This window comes from Lontra canadensis, unplaced genomic scaffold, assembly GCF_010015895.1.
Source record: "Lontra canadensis isolate GAN:19392208 unplaced genomic scaffold, GSC_riverotter_1.0 scaffold1, whole genome shotgun sequence".
Lineage (NCBI taxonomy): Eukaryota > Metazoa > Chordata > Mammalia > Carnivora > Mustelidae > Lontra > Lontra canadensis.
Window position 1 is genome coordinate 113,452,183 of NW_022630995.1, and position 19,052 is coordinate 113,471,234.

Genomic DNA, 19,052 nt, shown 5'->3' on the forward strand with positions numbered 1-19,052 from the left:
AAAAAAAAGAACAAGAGGCAGTACCAAAGGCTAAGGACCTAATCAATACAGACATTGGTAATATGTCAGATTTAGAGTTCAGAATGACGATTCTCAAGGTTCTAGCTGGGCTCGAAAAAGGCATGGAAGATATTAGAGAAACCCTCTCAGGAGATATAAAAGCCCTTTCTGGAGAAATAAAAGAACTAAAATCTAATCAAGTTGAAATAAAAAAAGCTATTAATGAGGTGCAATCAAAAATGGAGGCTCTCACTGCTAGGATAAATGAGGCAGAAGAAAGAATTAGCGATGTAGAAGACCAGATGACAGAGAATAAGGAAGCTGAACAAAAGAGGGACAAACAACTACTGGACCACGAGGGGAGAATTCGAGAGATAAGTGACACCATCAGACGAAACAACATTAGAATAATTGGGATTCCAGAAGAAGAAGAAAGAGAGAGGGGAGCAGAAGGTATATTGGAGAGAATTATTGGAGAGAATTTCCCCAATATGGCAAAGGGAACAAGCATCAAAATCCAGGAGGTTCAGAGAACCCCACTCAAAATCAATAAGAATAGGTCCACACCCCGTCACCTAATAGTCAAATTTACAAGTCTTAGTGACAAAGAGAAAATCCTGAAAGCAGCCCGGGAGAAGAAGTCTGTAACATACAATGGTAAAAATATTAGATTGGCAGCAGACTTATCCACAGAGACCTGGCAGGCCAGAAAGAGCTGGCATGATATATTCAGAGTACTAAACGAGAAAAACTTGCAGCCAAGAATACTATATCCAGCTAGGCTATCATTGAAAATAGAAGGAGAGATTAAAAGCTTCCAGGACAAACAAAAACTGAAAGAATTTGCAAACACCAAGCCAGCTCTACAGGAAATATTGAAAGGGGTCCTCTAAGCAAAGAGAGAACCTAAAAGTAGTAGATCAGAAAGGAACAGAAACAATATACAATAGCAGTCACCTTACAGGCAATACAATGGCACTAAATTCATATCTCTCAATAGTTACCCTGAATGTGAATGGGCTAAATGCCCCAATCAAAAGACACAGGGTATCAGAATGGATAAAAAAACAAAACCCATCTATATGTTGCCTACAAGAAACTCATTTTAAACCCGAAGACACTTTCAGATTTAAAGTGAGGGGGTGGAAAAGAATTTACCATGCTAATGGACATCAGAAGAAAGCAGGAGTGGCAATCCTTATATCAGATCACTTAGATTTTAAACCAAAGACTATAATAAGAGATGAAGATGGACACTATATCATACTCAAAGGATCTGTCCAACAAGAAGATCTAACAATTGTAAATATCTATGCCCCTAACGTGGGAGCAGCCAACTATATAAACCAATTAATAACAAAATCAAAGAAACACATCGACAATCATACAATAATAGCAGGGGACTTTAACACTCCCCTCACTGAAATGGACAGATCATCCAAGCAAAAGATCAACAAGGAAATAAAGGCCTTAAATGACACACTGGACCAGATGGACATCACAGATATATTCAGAACATTTCATCCCAAAGCAACAGAATACACATTCTTCTCTAGTGCACATGGAACATTCTCCAGAATAGATCACATCCTTGGTTCTAAATCAGGTCTTAACTGTTATCAAAAAATTGGGATCATTCCCTGCATATTTGCAGACCACAATGCTCTGAAGCTAGAACTCAATCGCAAGAGGAAATTTGGAAAGAACCCAAATATATGGCGACTAAACAGCATCCTTCTAAAGAATGAATGGGTCAACCAGGAAATTAAAGAAGAATTGAAAAAATTCATGGAAACAAATGATAATGAAAATACAACAGTTCAAAATCTGTGGGACACAACAAAGGCAGTCCTGAGAGGAAAATATATAGCGGTACAAGCCTTTCTCAAGAAACAAGAAAGGTCTCAGGTACACAACCTAACCCTACACCTAAAGGAGCTGGAGAAAGAACAAGAAAGAAACCCTAAACCCAGCAGGAGAAGAGAAATCATAAAGATCAGAGCAGAAATCAATGAAATAGAAACCAAAAAAACAATAGAACAAATCAACGAAACTAGGAGCTGGTTCTTTGAAAGAATTAATAAGATTGATAAGCCCCTGGCCAGACTTATCAAAGAGAAAAGAGAAAGGACCCAAATAAATAAAATCATGAATGAAAGAGGAGAGATCACAACTAACACCAAAGAAATACAGACAATTATAAGAACATATTATGAGCAACTCTATGCCAACAAATTTGACAATCTGGAAGAAATGGATGCATTCCTAGAGACATATAAACTACCACAACTGAACCAGGAAGAAATAGAAAGCCTGAACAGACCCATAACCAGTAAGGAGAATGAAACAGTCATCAAAAATCTCCAAACAAACAAAAGCCCAGGGCCAGATGGCTTCCCGGGGGAATTCTACCAAACATTTAAAGAAGAACTAATTCCTATTCTCCTGAGACTGTTCCAAAAAATAGAAATGGAAGGAAAACTTCCAAACTCATTTTATGAGGCCAGCATCACCTTGATCCCCAAACCAGACAAGGATCCCATCAAAAAAGAGAACTACAGACCAATATCCTTGATGAACACAGATGCAAAAATTCTCACCAAAATACTAGCCAATAGGATTCAACAGTACATTAAAAGGATTATTCACCACGACCAAGTGGGATTTATTCCAGGGCTGCAAGGTTGGTTCAACATCTGCAAATCAATCAATGTGATACAACACATTAATAAAAGAAAGAACAAGAACCATATGATACTCTCAATAGATGCTGAAAAAGCATTTGACAAAGTACAGCATCCCTTCCTGATCAAAACTCTTCAAAGTGTAGGGATAGAGGGCACATACCTCAATATTATCAAAGCCATCTATGAAAAACCCATCGCAAATATCATTCTCAATGGAGAAAAACTGAAAGCTTTTCCGCTAAGGTCAGGAACACGGCAGGGATGTCCGTTATCACCACTGCTATTCAACATAGTACTAGAAGTCCTAGCCTCAGCAATCAGACAACAAAAGGAAATTAAAGGCATCCAAATCGGCAAAGAAGAAGTCAAACTATCACTCTTCGCAGATGATATGATACTATATGTGGAAAACCCAAAAGACTCCACTCCAAAACTGCTAGAACTTGTACAGGAATTCAGTAATGTGTCAGGATATAAAATCAATGCACAGAAATCAGTCGCATTTCTCTACACCAACAATAAGACAGAAGAAAGAGAAATTAAGGAGTCCATCCCATTTACAATTGCACCCAAAACTATAAGATACCTAGGAATAAACCTAACCAAAGAGACTAAGAATCTATACACAGAAAACTATAAAGTACTCATGAAAGAAATTGAGGAAGACACAAAGCAATGGAAAAAAGTTCCATGCTCCTGGATTGGAAGAATAAATATTGTGAAAATGTCTATGCTACCTAAAGCAATCTACACATTTAATGCAATTCCTATCAAAGTACCATCCATTTTTTTCAAAGAAATGGAACAAATAATCCTAAAATTTATATGGAACCAGAAAAGACTGCGAATAGCCAAAGGAATATTGAAAAAGAAAGCCAGAGTCGGTGGCATCACAATTCCGGACTTTAAGCTCTATTACAAAGCTGTCATCATCAAGACAGCATGGTACTGGCACAAAAACAGACACATAGATCAATGGAACAGAATAGAGAGCCCAGAAATAGACCCTCAACTCTATGGTCAACTCATCTTCGACAAAGCAGGAAAGAATGTCCAATGGAAAAAAGACAGCCTCTTCAATAAATGGTGTTGGGAAAATTGGACAGCCACATGCAGAAAAATGAAATTGGATCATTTCCTTACACCACACACGAAAATAAACTCAAAATGGATGAAGGACCTCAATGTGAGAAAGGAATCCATCAACATCCTTGAGGAGAACACAGGCAGCAACCTCTTCGACCTCAGCCGCAGCAACATCTTCCTAGGAACATCGCCAAAGGCAAGGGAAGCAAGGGCAAAAATGAACTATTGGGATTTTATCAAGATCAAAAGCTTTTGCACAGCAAAGGAAACAGTTAACAAAACCAAAAGACAACTGACAGAATGGGAGAAGATATTTGCAAACGACATATCAGATAAAGGGCTAGTGTCCAGAATCTATAAAGAACTTAGCAAACTCAACACCCAAAGAACAAATAATCCAATCAAGAAATGGGCAGAAGACATGAACAGACATTTCTGCAAAGGAGACATCCAGATGGCCAACAGACACATGAAAAAGTGCTCCATATCACTCGGCATCAGGGAAATACAAATCAAAACCACAATGAGATACCACCTCACACCAGTCAGAATGGCTAAAATTAACAAGTCCGGAAATGACAGATGCTGGCGAGGATGCGGAGAAAGGGGAACCCTCCTACACTGTTGGTGGGAATGCAAGCTGGTGCAACCACTCTGGAAAACAGCATGGAGGTTCCTCAAAATGTTGAAAATAGAACTACCCTATGACCCAGCAATTGCACTGCTGGGTATTTACCCTAAAGATACAAACGTAGTGATCCAAAGGGGCACGTGCACCCGAATGTTTATAGCAGCAATGTCTACAATAGCCAAACTATGGAAAGAACCTAGATGTCCATCAACAGACGAATGGATAAAGAAGATGTGGTATATATATACAATGGAATACTATGCAGCCATCAAAAGAAATGAAATCTTGCCATTTGCGACAACATGGATGGAACTAGAGGGTATCATGCTTAGCGAAATAAGTCAATCGGAGAAAGACAACTATCATATGATCTCCCTGAAATGAGGGAGAGGAGATGCAACATGGGGGGTTAATGTGGTCGGAGAAGAGTAAATGAAACAAGTTGGGATTGGGACAAACTGAGGGTTGCTGGGCAGAGGGGGGTTGGGGGGGGTTATGGACATTGGGTAGGGTATGTGCTATGGTGAGTGCTGTGAAGTTTGTAAACGTGGAGATTCACAGACCTGTACCCCTGGGGGAAAAAATATATATATATATATGTTTATAAAAAATAAAATTATTAAAAAAAATTTGTTTTGTATGGATTGGAAGAGATAATATCTAGGACCATTTATAATTTCATACCGTTAGCCTATGACAATTTCTTCTATTCTCTATTTGGAAACATTTAACCTATTTGTAGCTTCAAGGAAAATCATAACATATTAAATTCACTCTCAAAATCCATAACATTACTGGGCCCCAACTATTAAACCTAAGTATACTTACTAATATATTTCTTTAATATATTGCCCTAATCTAAACTTTATAAGTCATTAGTGATGTTATCACTTATCTGTAAACTTTAATAATGGCAGAATATAGCACCTTGTGAATACTTACAAACACTTACTAATACATAGAAGGTAAAGAATTACAAAATAACAAGTGCAAAAAAAATCAACTACTTTGGTAATGAGATGCCAGTTTAATGATCAGAAACTTCCAAAGTTCTAAGAACTGATTATTCTTAATTCTTACAGACAGTAACTTAATTCACTTAATTAGCTCACTAATTATTTAAAAGGAAAATATGAAAGCAAAATCATATTCCTTGTATTCTGTATTCTACTATTATCCTACAATATTTCTTGTCTATTAAATTTAGTAGTTCAATTTCTAATCTTTAAATGTCACTCTGTTTTAGAATTATTTCAGAATAGGCAAAAGTCTCTTGATTAATGAAACAAAAAAATTTGGTTAAAGCATATCACAGTGTAAAATTAGTATTCAGACTAAAACAGTTCAAACATTTTAGTAGTTTTAATTATAACAAGAATGTACTAGTTTTTGGTAAGAGTAGACTGCAACAATATGACAATACAAATTATAGTCATTTAGTATAGAAATGTGGAATAACAAATGAATTAATAGATCATTCAGATTTTAATAGTATGGGTTCCTGTCTTTCTTCTGTACCATACTGGGTACATACAAGTTTCTGCTTCATCATTAACTTTTAATACCCATTATAAAACTGTATGACACATAAGTGTATAAATATATATATATATATATATATATATATATATATATATATATATATACCAAAAGAAATATCTGCAAAATAACTAATAGAAGTAGGAGGCATAAACTACAAAAACATTGTGAATATGACTTCTATAGCTAAGTGCCTGTATTCCCTCAAAATTCATATTCAGAAACTAAACACTAATGAGATGGTATTTGGAACTGGGGACTTTGGGAGGTGACCAGCTCCTTCATTCCTCCTGCCATTGTGAAGGTAGAGTGAGAAACCAGCCATGTATGAACCAGGAAGTAGGTTCTCACCAGACAGCACCTACCGACTCAATCTTGGAATTCCCAGCCTCCAGAACTGTGAGAAATAAATGTTTCATGTTTAAACCACCCAATCTATATGGCACTCTTTTTATAGCAGCCAGAACAGACTAAGACACTGCTCATTTTGGTAATACCTTAGTAGTAAATATAACTTAATTTCCTTTAAGATTTACAAATTAAATTATGTCACAAATCATGTACGAATATAGAACAGATCTTTCTACATATGATTTTTTTTAAGGCCAAGTTTATTTTTAGTTTCGCTTATTCCAGTTCCAGTGTTCATCATTTCTTGAACGTTTCTTGTAATGGAGGTGTCCTGGCAGTGAATTTTCTCAGTATTTTTTCTGAAAAAGTCTTTATGTCACCTTTATTTTTGGAGGATATATTCACTAACTATAGAATTATGTGTTGCCAGTTTGTTTTTCCCTTTTGAAACTTTAAAGATATCACCTCATCATCTTCTAACTTGCAGGGTTCTTGATGAGAAATCTACTGTAATTTTCATCATTGCTCTTCTGTATATGTGTATATTTCCTCTCCTCTGACTACCTTTAGATTTTGTCTTTTATTTTTAGTAGTTTGAGTATATTAAGCCTGGGTGTGTTTTTTGGTGTTATTTCTCTTTTTATCTGTTCAGTGTTTCCTTAAGTTTCTTTGTAATTATAATTCAACATATGCCATTAATTTTAGAAAATTTCTGGCCATTATTTCTCAAATTTTTCTTCTGCACTGTTCTTTTTCCCCATTGAGATTCCAATTACACCTAAGTTATACCACTTGGTATTGTACCATAGCTCTTGGATGTTCTTTTTTTCCCCTCCTTGTTTTTTTCTCCCCTTTTTGTTTTAGATTGGGTAATTCATATTGACCTATCTTCAAATTCACTGATTCTTTCCTTGACCATGTTGAGTCTTTAGATCAGACCATCACATGCATTCTTTATCTCTGTTACTGAGCTTTTAATAACAAGCATTTGTATTTGATTCATTCTTACAATCCCATCTCTGCCTGCATTGTACATCTATTCTTGCATGTCATCAGACTTTTTCATTGGAGTATTGAATGTCCTCATTATGGTTACTTTAACTCTTCTTTATGGTACTTTCAATGTCTGCACCAATATCTGAATCTGATTCTGTTGCTTCTCCTATGTCTAGGCAGTATGTTGTTTCTTGCTTTTCTTGGTGCCTCAGAATTTTTGTGGGAAGCCAGACATCTTGTGTAAGACATTAGAGATTTAAGTAAATAAACTGTTTTTTCTGGAAATAGGCACGCCATTCCTTCTGGGATGGCTTTGGTTTGGGAATCTAGGTCAGTCCAGGGAGAGCTGAACTGGGTTTGTTATTGTTGCCCACAGGCTTCAATTTTCTCTAACCACACCTTCCATTTAGGACCTGGACAGTTTGCCAGAGGGTTTTCTTAAGTGCGTGCTCCATTTTCAGCTTTAGTCTCTCCTTTGTGCTGTGTCCCAGAGAGGGTTTTTCCCCATATTCTTGTAATACTCCTAACCATTTTCCAATATTACTTAAAACCCAATGCTTGTTGGTCTGTAAAACAGAAAGAAAGGCATTTTCTCTCCTGTAAGCGTAAATCTTAGGCAGGCACTGTGTTCTTGGGTCTTGGAGAGGTGGCCTTGGCCTTCTCAGTGTTTCAGCCTTCCCACCTTGCTGTAATTCTGGACTTATCATTTGTTCCTGCCCCTGTCCCAGAAATAAAGTGTGTTTTTCTTTCTCCTTCCCCTATCTGGGTGTAGTTTTGAGCCTTTCTTATAGCAATTGCTGTTCCCTTCTTTAAACCTTGAGTTCAAGGGATACTTTCTCAGGAATCCTGCCAACACTTCTTTGGGAGAATCTAATGAAATCTGTAGAAAAGAGCCTATAAGTGGGTGTGCATTCTCATTATAGTTTACTCTTTTGCTAGCCCACATTCGACCCTACCAATTCGTTAATCAGAATTTAACAGAATTCTTACTGTTATTTGACGTGTCTGCTACATCTAGTCTCTCCTAGCAAACTGTTGTTTCATTTCTTTGTCAGGTAGTTGGTTGCCCTATTACTTTAGCTCTCTGATATTGCAAGAAAAGTTGTGGATTTACATTTTTTTCTGGGTTTTTGTTGTTATCATAAAGGTGGGAAGAATGGTTTATCTAGCTTTTTACATCCCAGGGTGAAACCAGAACATCTATGTATAGTTTTAACATATATTCATTTTCTAAATAAATTCAATAGTCTAGAATAACAAACACTATTGTCTATACATCAAAGGAAATGCCATATATATATATGAATTGAATATAGCTTTCACTTTTTAGTAGCTCAAAATTGTAAGCTAATGTGAAACCCCTACTTTGGTTTCAAAAGAATGATAATATTGAGAATTTTCCCTCCATAAGGTAACACAGATTACAGTTTTCTTTTGTATCTTTTCTACTTTCTAGTAATTAATTGTATTTGCTTGTCTTCTATTAGTTGTCTAGTAATGTTTCTTCACACCACTTAAAATGTTTCCTTGCTATTCTCTTTGTGACCAAAACCTCTCTTCTGAAGAACTTTCTCATTCCCAGATATACATGCACATTTAACGGTGAGCTTAAAGACACAATGTACTTGTCTAAGAATACGAAGCCATTTTACTCATGTAGCATTTGAAGCAACCCTATGAGATGGGACTTCTGAAAGTATATTTCAAAGATAGTGATAGGACAGTTTTCTTATTTCTCACTATTGTTGAAATCGGTTTCTTTATTATTTCTAAATAAATTGAAGAATGAAGAAAAGTAAAATCAAAGTTACATTTAAAACAGAATGATAAATAATGCAAAAATATTGTGTGGGATAATAGAAAAGAAAGGGAAATGACAACAAATAAACTGCTAAACAAAGAAAGAAAGGGAATAAATTAGAAGGCACAGTAGGAAAAACTAGTAGTTTGAAAAATCTATTTACAAAGATAGCCAAGCATCTTAAAAGCATTCCTTCTTTGAGATTAGTGTCATTGTAAATAATTTGCTATCCTGCCTTTCTTCTTAATTTGTTGTTTTTCATCACTTGCTGATGAAATCAATTTGGAACTTAAAAATTGCTATTTAGCTCTAAAAGGAAGGCAGAAAAAGGAACAATGAAAATTAGGGGCAGTAAATTAAGGCAAAGGAGAGGGAAATATACCTTGGGAATTGACAGTATACTTTTTTTTTATGAACTGAATAACAACAATTGCTGTTTTATAGAATACTTTTATATTTTCAAGGATAGATTGAAGTACAACATGCATAATCCTATGGAAATATTTAATCTCTTAATTACATGTAGCTAACTAATTTCCCTTTATTTTTAGGATAATTCTTCAATGATTTATTTATCAAACAATAAAAATGTGTATGTTTTATATTTATGCCCTCCATTTTAAACATAATATTTAATTCTGTTTGTGTTATAAAGGCAACTGCCATCTGATTCTGAATAGGAAAGTAATATTAATATCATGTATAGTCATTTCAATTAGGTTGACATTCAACTAGCTGGAGAATGACTTAACCAAAATAGGTAAGTACCTCTGAATAGACTACATATAAACATTATATGCTCCTTTCTTTTATAAACTGGAAAATAATAAAGTCATACTATGAAATGAAAACACCTACATGTTATTATTTTAACCATAAAATTTTTGAATTATTGTATGCATTTTGAAATATGATGTTTATAATTTTTCTACAGAAAATATACTTATAGTTTATTAAATTTTAGAATTGGCTTGTGAAATTTTAGGATATTGTTTTGAAAATGATAACAAGACAAATGCCTGGTAGAGATGTATGGTCCTGTAATTTAGGACATTTATAGTAGTTACTGTAGCCACAAAATAGAAAATAATAGTCTATGTGAATCAGTTCTTATATTCTGAAATGTTGAGATAATACTTTATGGGTTAAATCTTTGCAAAATTTTATTTAAATATTATAAATCTCAACTCACACAAAGATAGAGTTGGAGTTGGTCTTATCGGCATAAGATAGCACTTCACTCACTAAAGGTGATTATAAATTTTAAATCAGAAACCAGCTTGAAATTAATAAGTCAACATCATGTGAATAGAAGAGGTATCCTTTTAGCATTTAAATAAAAAACTGTATTATTAACATTCAAATAACTTTTCAAGACTCCCCCTTCCCCAAGTTAATCATTCTGCAAGCATTTCTCTGAAAGTGAAAAATATTAACCAAGACTATATTACCATCAGTTTAACTTTGATCAATTATTAGTAGCAAATATATGCATATTTGAGTGGGTCTAATAATTAAAAGCCACAGAGTGCTTCTGGAAGAAACAGTGTTTATGGAATGTAAATTCTCACATTGTAGATTCATAGTCTTTCTAATTACCTCATCATCTAAGCAATCCCTCTTCGCTAGATTCTGTTTCAGGCTATCAGTGAAGGAAATTGTGAAACTGGATATATTTTTTGAAAGAAAGTGACAGCCACAGAACAGGGAAGTCCTTAACACTGAATGAAAAAAAAAAAATGACCCTGGTTAATTGTAATCTTGAGAAAGTGTTAATTGCCACTTCTGACACAGTCACAAATGGAAAATACTAGAATCAGGAACCAACTGTAAGATATCTACATAGGTATTGATTTTAGGGGAGGGGCAGGAATAGAGATGTTTAATATCAGTATTCTCATGTTCATGTATAGAATAAAACATTCACTCTTTCAATATAATATCTTTAATAAGCACCTCAATTAAACAAATACTTAAGGAGTCTTGACTAAGATATAGCTCAGAGAGCCTAAGACTTGACCAAAAGGAAATGTGATAATTAGCATTCTAAATTCTAAATTCATTCTAAATTCATAGGCTTACTATTTCCAAGTCCACATGTTTAGGAGGGTAATAGCCATATTATGGATATATATATATATATGGAGATATATATATGATTCTATCTATATATGAATATATCATATATACATGAATATCTATCTAACTAAATACATTTCCACTTTAGATTTTCACAATTAGAGAAACCACCCATCATTTTATTTTCCAGAACAAATGATCTGAAATCTCAAATATTTAATATTATCTTTGTATTATGTACATTGACTCTGTGAAAGTGACAAATAAGATTAATCCAAATTTAAGATTATACTTCCACTCATAATTTCAGAGCACTTATAATGAACTCATTTCTACTAGTAACAATATCTTTTCTATCTCCCTAACAATAGATATTCTTCTATGTTCACTGCAATAAACTTATATGTATAACAAATGGCTTTTTATTTTATAAAGAGACAAATAAAAAATATTTTATCTCATTTGAAGTTCTTGCTATAGTTTTCAATTTTTATCATTAATACCACAGCAATATTGTCATGAAAGAAACCATACCGTCAGTATACTTTAGAAAGTTAGATGACAGGGAAGTAGGTAAGAAGAAACAACAGCAAGGGATAATTTGAGACCTGCTCGGGATTATGTAACTCTAGCAGAATATTTAATATATCTAAATGCAATCTTCTATTCATTAAAGCAATTCTTTTTGCCAAAACTTTACTCATAATAATTCATATCTTTAAAAGTGTTTCATGAAAAATGGAATAGCAAGGCGCATAGTTTTGTTTGTTGTTTGAGTGGCTTTAGAATGATGCAAAGTGCTGCAATTTTTTGTTGATTCACAGATCTTTTTCAGTGAATGGGATTAAATTGTATGTTTCTTCTGCCACTAGTGAAGAAAGGTATTATGAAAACAGGACTGTAGCTCTGAATGACCTTTACCGTCATAGTAAGATGAATCTATTTGTTATTTATTGCTTGGCACAACAATAAGAAGCACGTGGTGCATAGCTATCGCAGTCTAGAACGGTGGTAAACAGCCATGATTTTCTGACATGTGGAAAAAGAGGAAAGACATGGATGGAAATGGGCAATGAAAATAGCTCTTTCTCAAAGTCTGATGGCACTCTGGAGATTCTACATATTAAATTTACTTACACATCTCTCATTGAAAAAAGTTCATGTTAAAGCGTACAAGCAGTCACAGAAATCTCCTGGGCCCAAGTGAAAATATCTGACTCGCTGCTGAGGTGCAGGTATTTATAATACAGCCGAGCAAGGGTGTAAATCCGGGATTTCTATCTAAAAATGTATAGGCTATTTTCAAATGTTCTAAATATGATGACTTAGAAATAAACTAAGGTGGTTCGAAAGTCACATTTTCTTTAAATTCAGTAGAGAAAGGATTTCTTTCAATGGATTTCCTTCTCAAGGAAAGAGGTCTCATTAGCTGTGTGGCCAAAACACAGCTGTGTAGGATATAAGAGCTCTTTGAACAAGAATGTAAAAGGAGTTAAGTTTTAAGAAACTATACAGATTCCTTTGACAGAGAAAGTACTATCATTGGTGCTAAACGAAAATCAACTTAAGATCCACTTCAAATTTGCCGCAGACTTTGAGTCATTAACTGAAGCTTCCACGCACTTGGCCACATTGCAATGAAGTTTCCTTGAATGTGCCGGATAATGACAAACAGATAAGGAAGAGGCAAAGAGAACCCTTTGCTACAAACACATTCTAGGTAATATACAACACTGGGGATTGCATATTAACCTGAGGGCATTTGGTCTCAGCATGCCATGCTACACCACAGGAACACATAGTCATGTTTACAACACAAAGCTGAATTGAAGAGACTCACATAATTGCCTGCGAGAAGGTACAGGAGCACTTCCATAAGCCGTGCCCTGTAAATAAAACACATTTTTTTTTTTTCTGGGAGCAACTAATTATTGGTAACAATAGAAAATGGGGGAGAAATGAATAAAGACTATGAAAAGAAATACAAAATAAATAAGGAGGATCTAAAAGAATTTATTTAAAAGGCTTTGAGTTACCGTATTTGTAGGGGGATATATTAAGATAATATATGGATGAAATTAAGAAAAAAAAATATATAATGCACCAAAAAATAAGAAAGTAAAAATTACAGCAAGAGATGGGAACATTTAATTTTGACAGAAAGAGGGGTTTGTGAAAAGTAGAACACACCTGATGTTTATGAAGTGGCCTCCTTAAGAAGTAGGTTCCCTTGCACCAATTCCTTAGCTGATGCAAAAATTTCCCCAAGTCTTAAACTAAGCAGTATACTAGTAGCTGTTCTTTTCTATTTCTACCTCAAACACTGTACAAACTAAAACTAATGGCCTCAATAAAATAGCCCTCATCTGTGCGTCAATAAAAGTTAATCAGTGAAAAACAGCATCATCAAATGGAAAGAGAAAGTTACTAAATAAAGATATTAATGCTGTATGATAGAACCCTAAGTTAGAGCAACCACATGCTGAATACCTGTTATATTCTTCCAGTGGACAAAGCTCTGTAGAAACACAGATTGTAATTCAAATTAATTATTTTTATTTCTCGCACTGTCCTCTGTCATAAAATTACATTATAATACACTCAAGAAGTTTTTAAATATTAGTCAAACAGATCTCTGTGAAAGTCAATAGTTCATTATTAATACAATAAATTTTAAAAGAAGAATATTTGAAAAATATTAATATTTATTGAACATTTACTCTATGAAGCACATATGCTTAGCACACGAAAAGCATTATCTCATTTCATTTCCACAAAATCCTGGAGATAGTTATAATTTTTTACTTTTGTTTTCTATTCACATTTTTGCTAATGACAAAACTCTTTCTAGAATGATTAAGTAACTTTAGATTCAGTTTAGAATCAGTTTAAAGAAGGGGTACCTGGGTAGCTCAGTAGGTTAACAGCCAATACAGTTTCAGCTCAGGTCATGATCTCAGGGTTGTGGGAGGAGCCCCTCCTCAATCTCCTTGTTCAGTGTGTATCTGTTGGAGATTCTCTCCCTCTCCCCCTGTCCTTCTCCCTGCTCACGCTCTCTCTCTATAAATAAATAAATTCTTTAAAAAAAGAAATGGGGACGCCTGGGTGGCTCAGTGGGTTAAAGCCTCTGCCTTCGGCTCAGGTCATGATCCCAGGGTCCTGGAATCGAGCCCCGCATCGGGCTCTCTGCTCAGGGGGGAGCCTGCTTCCTCCTCTCTCTCTGCCTGCCTCTCTGCCTACTTGTGATCTCTGTCTGTCAGGTAAATGAATGAAATCTTTAAAAATAAATAAATAAATAAATAAATAAATAAATAAATAAATAAAATTGAGAATCAGCTTAAAGACTATTCACTTTTTTTTTTTAAGATTTTATTTATTTATTTGAGGGAGAATGGGTGAGAGAGAGCATGAGCGGGGAGAAGATCAGAGGGAGAAGCCGACTCCCCAAGGAGCTGGGAGCCCGATGCGGCACTCGATCCTGGAAGTCCAAGATCATGACCTGAGCCGAAGGCAGTCGCTCAACCAACTGAGCCACCCAGGCACCCCAAAGAACTATTCACTTTTTAAAGGATAGTTAAATAATTAAAATGAGAGATCTGTAAAATACTCCCTGTTGCTAGCATTTAATGAATTTTCCTTCTAAGTAGAATATGCTAATATGATGGCCTTGGTTCCGATAAAGGTATACTAACAAGGAAACTTATCTTCGAAGTTATTCCTTATGCCTATTGCTCTTACACATGCATAACCTTCTCATTATCAATATCCCATCAGAGTGGTACATTTGTTATAATTGATAAACCTACACTGACATATTATTATCCCCCAGACTCCATAGTTTACCTAAGGATTCACTCCATTTATTTTGTATTCAATGGATTTGGAAAAATGTATGACATGTATCTACCACTGCAGTATCAAACAGAGTAATTTCACTGTCCTAAGACTTCTGCTTATTTCCACTTCCCACCCTCATCCATAACGACCACTGATCTTTTTTTTTTTTTTAAGATTTTATTCATTCACTTTACAGAGAGAGAGAGATCACAAGTAGGCAGAGAGGCAGGCAGAAAGAGAAGAGGAAGCAGGCTCCCTGCTGAACAGAGAGCCCGATGCGGGGCTCGATCCCAGGACTCTGGGATCATGACCCAAGCCAAAGGCAGAGGCTCAACACACTGAGCCACCCAGCTGCTCCCAAACCATTGATCTTTATACTTTCATAATTTTGCCTTTCCCAGAACACCGCATAGTTAGAATCATACAGTACGCAGCCTTTTCAGATTGGCTGTTTTCACTTAGTAATAGGCATTTAGGTTTTCTTTATGTCTTTTCAAGTCTTGATCGCCCATTTCTTTTCAGCACTGAATAATATTCCATTGTCCAGATATACCACATTTTATCCATTCATTTACTAAAGAGCATCTTGGCTACTCCCCAGTTTTAGAAATTATGAATAAAGCTACTATAAATATCTGTGAGCAGGTTTCTATATGAATATAAGTTTGCATCTCAGTTGGGTTAACATCAAGGAGGTGATTACTGGACTGTATAGTAAACATATGTTTAATTTCATAAGAAAGTGCCAAACTGCCTTCCAAAGTGGATGTACCTAAAAACAAACCAAAAAACAACAAAGTGGATGTACCACAATAGAATCTTTTACAATTAAAAATGCCATCAAATGTCAGAAAAAGACCAAATAAGAACAGTTATTATTTTTAACAAAATGCTAAATCCAAAATAGTGCATTTCCAAAGTCTTGATTTTATGAGGCCCTGACTTTATAAACTTATATATATATGTGTGTATATATATACACATATATATAATATACATTTAAAATATACATACATATTGAAACTATTGATTTTCATAGTGATCTGTTTATCTAATATTTAAAAAGTCTCCTTGAGTATATTATAATGTAATTTTGTGACAGAGATCAGTGCCAGAAATAAAAAATAATTAATTTGAATTACAATCTTTGTACATAGCTTTGTCAACTGGAAGAATATAGGAAGTATTTGGCAGTAGTTGTTCTAACTTAGGGGTCTATCATACACCATTAATAATAGTGATACAAACACACACATGCACACACATACACATATATACACACACATACAGTGGAGAGCAAATATTATTATTTTTTCCAAGTAATACTTGGGTTGGAATAGTGAATCATCAGATATCACCATAAGAAGACTAAGCATTGTTTAAAAAAAAAATGTTAGGCTTAGGAAAACTGCTTAACATAAAATTGTGTAGAACCACTAAGAGAAAATATTTGGGTAAACATGATAACTTAAGACTAGATTCTCCAGTTCAACACATAATTTTCTTTCTAAAAAGTTGATTTAAAATTCCATCCATAATTTGAGACCATAAATTGAAGCAACAATTAATAATAATTATATATAATAATATGTCCAAATCAAAGTATTGAACTTATCTATCCAAGGCTTGGTTAAGAATAAGCCAGCATTCAATTTAATTACAGGAGCTTATTACATCCAGCAGAGAAATACTTTTTTTTTTTTTCCTACACAGGAAAGTTCATGTATATCATTATACTTATTTAACTAATATTTATAGCATACCATGTGCTTATTTCATATGTATTGCTGTATTAGAAGCAACAAAATTCACTGAAGTACATGATATCTCCATATGATATATTTTTCTCCCATTTCCATTAGAGGCTATTCTCTGGATTATGTGAGTATGGTGATTCTCATTATAAACCATCTTAGATGTAAATAAGACTTGAAATAAGCACAAGATTCTGGAACAGGAAAAAATACAAAAACTAGAAATCCATTTTTAAAAAAGGCAATATATGCCTTAAAAAGTACCAAAAAAATGATATACTTCCTTAATACCTTCCTACACTTCTGGAAGCATTTACCAAAAAACAGACTGCAGGCATAGTCCAGAACACAGAAATAGAAAAGAGGAACATACAAACTGGTTGGAGAAAGAACTAACACCATTCTTACCTGAGAAAAATGTTAAAATAATATCTCAACTATAACTGAATAAGAATTTAGAACTTATTCACTGGCCTCAGGCACACACACCAAAAAGCAAAACAGTGCCAGACATAGAATGGAAATATAAATCTAAGAAAATTCTTAAATAACCATTTACCCAAAGCCTTGGGCCAAATGTTTTTCAGAATTCAGAATTATTTAGATTTGCAAAGTAACACCTCTAGCTAAGTCTAGGGCTAGAGTATTCAAAGACCTTAATATTTCTGCAACAAAAATATGATAACCCCACTGTGATTTAAAGAAATTATAACTAGCTTCTTGTTCATTTAGATCAGATCTGATTTGGTTACCAAATAAGTCATAGAAAAACTCTGGGTTTTCAGGGAACTGTATTTGCTTGCTTGCTTGTTTTGGATCTCAGAACTGCAGGTAAGAGATTAAAGAGCCATAAAAATCATAAAGACTGTATAATTATTAAGCAAGGAGGTATGCAATTTTTAGAAAATTAGGATTTTAATTGCCATATCTTAGGTCCTCATAATTAAATTATTTTAATAACTTATAAAATATGAAATTTTTCTGAAAATTAGGATTTCAGTTGCCTATCTTAGGTCCTCATAATTAAAGTTCTATTGATAAAGAAATGGTTTAAGAAACAATTAGTTTTCAAGAAAATAGATTTAAGATTTAGCAGTTATAGAAGAATGTTCAACTTCTAGAATAATTACAAATAAAATAAAATTTGGCTTTCATCCCCTGACCATAGATATATGTAGAAATGGTAGGATTTATTTAATATAACCATTTTAAGTGGTGAAATAATATAATTTTAAATGATGGCAAGATATTTCTGATAAATTTCAATATTTTACATTCTTTTATGCTTTCAGTGGCATTTCTATTTAAACTAGTGAGAGTAAAGTTTCAAGATTATGTATACTACTCAGAACTGTCCTCAAGGACTAATTAACAGTGATGAGTTACTACTTTATATATAGGTTGTAAAATACTTGGAAATTCCTTGAAATTGGAAACTATTCAGGTATATGTATTTTAGGGACTTAAATTATACAAGAAACAACCTTATTAGTTCTGTGCTTACATAAATTCTTGCTTTGATATTTAAACTTTTATTAAAACACCCAAATTGAACATATTAAAATACTATCTATTTTAAAATCCCCCTTGGATCATTCAGCTGACCAAGGCATGCCCTTGATCTACCTACCACCTTGGATGACTCAAGCGATAGAGTTACTCGCTCATTAATCAAACCAGGCAGAAAGAACTTGCAAGATAAAAGTGCTTTTAAGTAGATTGCACTTTTTGTACCCAGTTTGTCATCTTTACATGACTAAAAATAGTAACAACCAGGCTGACTATCTACTATTTGCATTTCAGACCTCATTTCAAGAATAATTCTGCTGCTATGTTTTAAATTCGAAGGTAGTGTAGTAAAATTGAGACAACAAAGTAAGTAGGATTTGGTATCAGATTTTTTTTTTTTTTTTTTTTTTTTTTTTTTTTTGAGGGAGAGAGAGAGCGAGTGTGTGCACAGGAGCAAGAGGGAGAGGAGAATCTTAAGCAGGGTGAACTGCCAGTACAGAGCCTGACACCAAGCTTGATCTCACAACCCTGAGATCATGACCTGAGCCAAAATCAAAAGTCCGAAGCTTTAATCGACTAAGCCCACCCAGGCACCCCAGGTATTAGATCCTTAACTACCAGAAAAGGAAAACAGAAAAAAAATTTTTTTTGGATGAATACAAGAAAAAATTTACAGGGATTTGTGTACTACTTTATTTTCTCAACAACCCGGAAAAACTCAGAAATAAAAAACTGTATGATAATAATGAATCACATTCTTAAGAGCCTCCAAGCAGTGCTAC